This window comes from Vigna umbellata, chromosome 5, assembly GCF_029865625.1.
Source record: "Vigna umbellata cultivar VRB3 chromosome 5, Vumbellata_1.0, whole genome shotgun sequence".
In the NCBI taxonomy this organism is placed as follows: Eukaryota; Viridiplantae; Streptophyta; class Magnoliopsida; order Fabales; family Fabaceae; genus Vigna; species Vigna umbellata.
The window spans coordinates 16,764,866-16,771,110 of NC_142169.1; the positions used below are offsets into that span (position 1 = coordinate 16,764,866).

The 6,245-nt window shown below is 33.6% G+C and overlaps 1 non-coding gene across 1 annotated transcript; it reads right to left on the reverse strand.

Annotated features, from left to right (window-relative positions):
- Positions 1-747: 747 nt before the first annotated feature.
- LOC148197833 (small nucleolar RNA U3) lies at positions 748-969 on the reverse strand. The gene has a single exon (XR_015780032.1). It is a non-coding gene; the product is annotated as a small nucleolar RNA U3 (small nucleolar RNA).
- Positions 970-6,245: the final 5,276 nt, after the last annotated feature.

Sequence of the window (6,245 nt, forward strand, 5' to 3'; positions counted from 1 at the left end):
TATGAAGATAAAGTAGATATATTTATCAATTAGCAAAATATTATAAATCAAGTAAGGGATGGATAGGGTTGTGTGCTCAATGAAATCGTAAAAACTAAGTTATTGTTAATCAATGAGAGATTCTGTAACACAAATAGACAAAGAATGATTAGCAATTTGTGTTTAAGTATCTCTTCACCAATTTTTGCGTAAATATCAACTATCCACCTTTTTCTTTGTGATGGCTTATTTAATTGTTTGTAATTTATCTTTGAAACAATTTTTTCTATCTTATAATTTGTGTTTCTGTGTTTTGTTTAGTTTTAGATTGATGAGGTTATGAAACGGTAGCTAACTATGAAAGAAAGATTGTAGCTAGCGTGGACAATACCCAACCATAATCAGTGAGTTTTGAACCCTTCACCTCTTTATCATGATATGGGGGAATCAGACGTAAAAGGAGTCTAAAGGGTAGTGTGGGGAAAAAGAGGAAGGAGATAAGAGATTAAAAAATAAATGTTTTGACACTTATATTGAAACTTATATCAAATAAAAAAATTGAATATTTATCTTAATTAAACCTTAATATTATCAATAATAAATGTTTTGACATAAATTGAAACAGAGGAAGTAGACATAGGATATTCATTTATTCATATTTTAAAGGTTAATTGTTTAGTCCACTTGTGTTTTTGGGCATTATATAATTCAGAAAAGACTTCTAGACTATGTAATGCAAAATCGATGCTTAAAGTTAAAATAAGAGATAATCTGTCAGACAACTCTGTGACCATCCTAAGCCACTGCTGACCAGGAACGATCCTCGGCAGCTGGAGATTTCACTAATCCGAAGAGAAGTCCATCTAGCCGTTAATCACGCTCTGATCACAGAGTCATTATTCATCCACCAGATTTCAGTTCCTGTCTCCTTAGAACTTAAGGATGCAGAGGTACGAGCCTATAGAACAGATCCTGTTCAAGTAAGGTCGTGACCATGCTTCTTTCTCTGAAGTATATAAACTGTTATAATTTTTGAAAGGTTCTCGATGTGGGACAAGCGGGCCTTCCAATACGACAAATATCCCGCATTGTTTGGGTGCAGTGATGTGTGTGTGCCATCATATAACTGAAATATTTTATTGATAACTGCTCTGGAAACTGCATGCCATCATGTCTCTAAATATCATATAAAAGCCTTAAAATTATCAGTTTATGAAGCATTCAAATCACTCAAACATTTCTAATGTTTCCAATCATCATATATCTTACATACCCTCAAGTCAATTGCTGATATGTGAAAGTATGCACTTGCTTCTTTAAGGATAATGATTCATGACTAATAATTAACCTTAGCTGTTCTGAAAACAATCTCAATTCATAGTTGCGTAGCTCTCAACGAGATTCATGGAATAAATGTGTGAATAGGAATCATGTGCTTTTGCAAAAACAGAACATGTCGAAACTTTTGTTGCAGGTGCTTGTAGAATCAGGGATTTGCCTCAGAAACAGTTCTCTGGCCATGGATTTGTTCCGGAAAGACTTCCTTATATGTCGCTAAGGGCTTATGGATTCTCTTTTTCGTATTTGTTTAATATTTTAATGTTTACTCATTGGGACTTAGACATTATAATTGTTGCAGAATGAAATGTATATTGGCCAAACCAGTCACATTGGTTCTTTCCTAAGTCTTCCTTTTTCATTTTTAGGAGTTAGCACTTTTAATGATGGATGCATGAAATAGTAGTTTATTTTGGGGTTACTTTAGTGGTATAACTTCGAAAAAGGGGATCCAAACTCGGATTAATTCTGCATGAAAATTTCTATAGAAAACTGATGCCTATATCATTCAAGGAACCACAGATTCTGTCGCCGATCAAATTTTGTTTAAAGATATGCACTTTCAGATGAGGAACGCTGTTTTTGATTTATTTGGGATCCTCATGTTTTCGATGTGGGTCTTCGAAGTCAAATGTCACTTGTTTCAAATCTTGAATTTCGACTTATATGTTGAAAAATAAATTTGATACTAAATGATTTTAAGCAAAATATGAAATGTTTCTTATTGTGTTATTTACCTTCTCAATAAATATAGAGTGAGCTACTCATAGAAGCTAAGCTGACATATTTTATGTACACTAAAGGCAATTAATTTCTACATCAAGGCGATATCTGTTTTACTTTAAACTTTTTCAAAACTTAACCCATACGAAAATGCATAAAAAGTAAAAGTAAGGAAAATAATACTTTAACATCGTTAAAAAAATACAAAATACATTGATTTTACAGCTTTTTATAATGATATAATAATATTTATTTTAAATTAAAAGTAAAACAAATATGATTAAAATGTTACTATATTGAATTATTGGGTAGGTATATTTTATTTAATTATCATTACTCTATGTAAAACACATGCAATACATCGTGAGAAATGAACTCATTGTCCATATAGAAATATGATAATTGTTTTCTGCACTCTATCATTTTCTTCCTATACACTATCACTTCTCCTATCATCCCCGAAATTTATTTTTTAAAACATTATAAACAATTTCAGATTTTTTTTTGTTTGAAAATCAATCATCCCCTCCTTTTACGGAAATTTTTTATGAGTGGGAGGAGAAATTTGATGGGTGCAGAAGCTTTACCTAGAAATATATCTCCAGTCTAAGAGGGTTCCCTAACCAATTGTTGGGGCTTTCGCTTCCGATACTACATGCACTTATTTTATTTTTAAAATATCTTTTATGCTTTATGATAGGTCATAAGTAATAAGAATCAAGGTGGAAAGTGAACATGGGTATATTACTCAACAAAGAACAATTATAGAAGAAACAATTAGGTCTAAAATATAGAAGGTTTATATCAGAAAAAAGAAAGTAGGATCAGGAAAAGAAAAAGAAAAAGTGAGAAGTTAGTTAGGATGAGAAATGATGTGTCAAGAATTCAAGGATGAGGAAATTTTGTTATAGGAGAGAGAAATGAGAGTGTGTAGGGGTATGTTGTAGGAAGTTGAGTCGGAGTAGGAAGTTGTGAGTCGGTTAGGAGGAAAGTGATCTCTTGAGGAGTCTAGTGTTCTGGGGCTGCCTTATTGATGTAGAGTTATCAACTCAATAACATTTTATTGCATAATATTCTAAATAATACAGACTTGGATATTCAGTTATTTCTTGGTTTTTATCATTGGCCCGACCTGTCGGATCTCGAGAAGAGCTAACATTGATGTCCATGCCACCCAAAAGTTTTGACCGAGTTGAAGCATTGAGTGTGACACTTTAGGAGCAGAGATAAGAGCAATATTAATGCAAGATTGTCAACCGATAGCTTATTTCAATAGAGCTTTGTCACTGACTAATTTAAATAAGTCAGCTTATGAGAAAGAACTAATGACATTAGTGTTAGCGGTCCAACATTGGAGACCATACCTGATTGGAAGGAGTTTTAAGGTGTATTCAGACCAAAAGAGTTTGACACACCTTTTACATCAAAGGATCACCACATAGGCTCAACAAATTTGGTTGGCAAAGCTGTTGGGATATCAGATTGAGGTGATTTACAAACTTGGCCCATATAATAAAGTTGCTTGACTCGTTGTGACAAATGTTTATAGGTGGTGAATTGAGGGAGATTCAATCTTTTCCCATATATATGCTTGCGGGAACAACACATCTAAAAGGAAGTGGAAGTAGATCCCTTCTTACAGCAAGTGGTGCAGAAGTATTATTTTACAACAGGAGGACTCATCTATTGTAGATTTTAGTTTGAAACGAGGAGTATTATTTTTCAAAGGATGCTTAGTATTGTCAGCTAAGTCAGATGTAATTCCCACCATTTTAACCGAGTTTCATTCTTTGCTAGCAACGGTTCACTCGGGTTTTTTAAGAACTTACAAACGCATCATAGGAAATTTATATTGGATAGTATGAAGAAGACGATTCAAGAATTTGTTAAAGCGTGTGATGTGTGCCAACGGCATAAACATGAAGTAACATCTCCAATAGGATTACTTCAGTCGTTGCCTATTCCAGATAGGATTTGGGAAGATATTTTCCTAGACTTCACTACGAGTTTACCAAAATCGAAAGGGTTTCAAGCTATATTTGTAGTGGTGGATCGGTTGTCTAAATATGGCCACTTTATTTTGATGAAACATCCTTACACTGCAAGGAAGATTGCTTAATTGTTTCCTAAGGAAATTGTAAGACTTCATGACATTCCATAGTCGATTGTTAGTGATCGAGACCCTTTGTTTATGAGCCTCTTCTGGCAGGAATTATTTCGATTACAGGGAACAACTTTGAAAATGAGTTCTTCTTATCATCTTGAGACCGGTGGTCAAACGAAAGTAGTAAACTGATGTTTAGAAGCTTATTTACGATGTTTTATGTCGAAACAATCCAAATATTGATCATATTAGGTACCTTGGGAAAAATTATGGTATAATACTACTTTTCATGGACAGATAGGAAAGACTCCTTTCGAAATCGTTTATAGGAGAACACAACCTACATTAGTGCGCTTTACATAGGGAGAAACACATGTGGAAGCTGTAGTTGTTGACTTGGTTGCTAAAGATGAAGATATTCGACAATTGAAATATCACTTGTTGCAAGCTCAACAACAAATGAAGAAATTTGCAGACAAAAAGTGTAGATTCATGTAGTTGGAGGTAGGAGAGTGGGTGTTTATTAAATTGCGACCACATAGACAACTAACCATTGCTCGACGTATTAATAAAAAGTTGGAACCTTGGTATTACGGGCCTTTTTTATGCAGTTGCTGGAAATAAGCCAAAGTACATCCAATTTTTCACATTTCCCAACTGAAAAAGGCTATTGGAAACCATGCAGTAGAACCGACTTTACCAACATAGTTGAGTCTTTGAGGAGGAAGATAAGGAAGAGCTTGAGGCAGTGTTAGTAGCAAGGGAGATTCTGGAGGGTGGTAACATCATCAAACAATGGCTAGTGAAATGGAAGGGGAGAACAGTGGAGGAGACAACTTGGGAAGATGAGGTGCTACTGCAGAATCAATTTCCTCCTTTCAGCCTTGAGGACAAGGCTGTTGTTGTAGGGGAGGAGTAATGATAGGACTCCTAATAAGGATCATAAGGTGAAAAGTGAATATGAACCTGTTATTCAGCAAAGAACAATTATAGAAGAAACAGTTAGGCCCAAAATATGGAATGTTTATGTGAGAAGAAAGAAAGTGGGGTTAGGAAAGGAAAGAGTGAGAAGTTAGTTAAGATGAGAAATGACGTGTCAAGAATCCGGGGACGGGGAATTCTATTATAGGAGACAGAAAGGAGAGTGTACAAAGTAGGAAGTTGTGAGTCGATTAGGAGGAGAGTGATCCTCTAGAGGACTCTAATACTATGAGGTTGTCTTGTTGCTGTAGAGTTATCAACTTAATAATATTTTATTGTATAATATTCTAAATAATACAAACTTGGATATTCAATTATTTCTTGATTTTTATCACTTTATTTCAATGGACCTCTCCTTCACTTTTCTTGCTTGTAAATGTGTTCTTTTACAACATTGAAAATTTGTTCTCCATATGAAAATGTGTCATGTGAATGTCAAGGGAAACATGAAGTAAATTTTATGATGTAAATTTTATTTAATATTGTTTTGTAAAAATTTCAGTTAGAGAAGAATGTAAACATCTTTATGTTACAAAGTTTTTCTATGAATTGAGAGTGTGGTAAATTATATTGTTATAAGACGATACCACTATAATTGTTTATGAAAGACAAATGGGATGTTAGAATTTGTATTGATATTAGTGAATAAATGGTCTAGATATAGTTATTTTGATTAAACACACTAATTGAAACACAGGAAATAGACACAGGATATTAATTTCGTTATAGGATAATCTTTTCTTCATATTTTCAATTGTATAGCACCTTTTTTAAGCATTATGTAATTCAAAAAGGACTTCTAGATTATGTAAAGCAATTTTTTTTTTCGTAATATTGTTCAACAATCCAATCTAGAGTGTGCAATTCAATGTCCAAAGCAAGAGATCACAGGGGACCAATGAAGATTAAAGGAGATTTAGGAGGTTGAATTGGTTATAAAACTAAAAGGACAAAATTTAGCAATTTTTAAAAAATGGGAGTGTATGAGGAAAATACGTGCATACAATAAGTTATTGGTTGTTTCTCTTTTATTAGTATCCATTCTGTCTTGTACGCTAAAGCTATGTGGATTATCCTTTTCATGGAACTTGCTATCTCTAAGGGATGAACTTAGGTATGG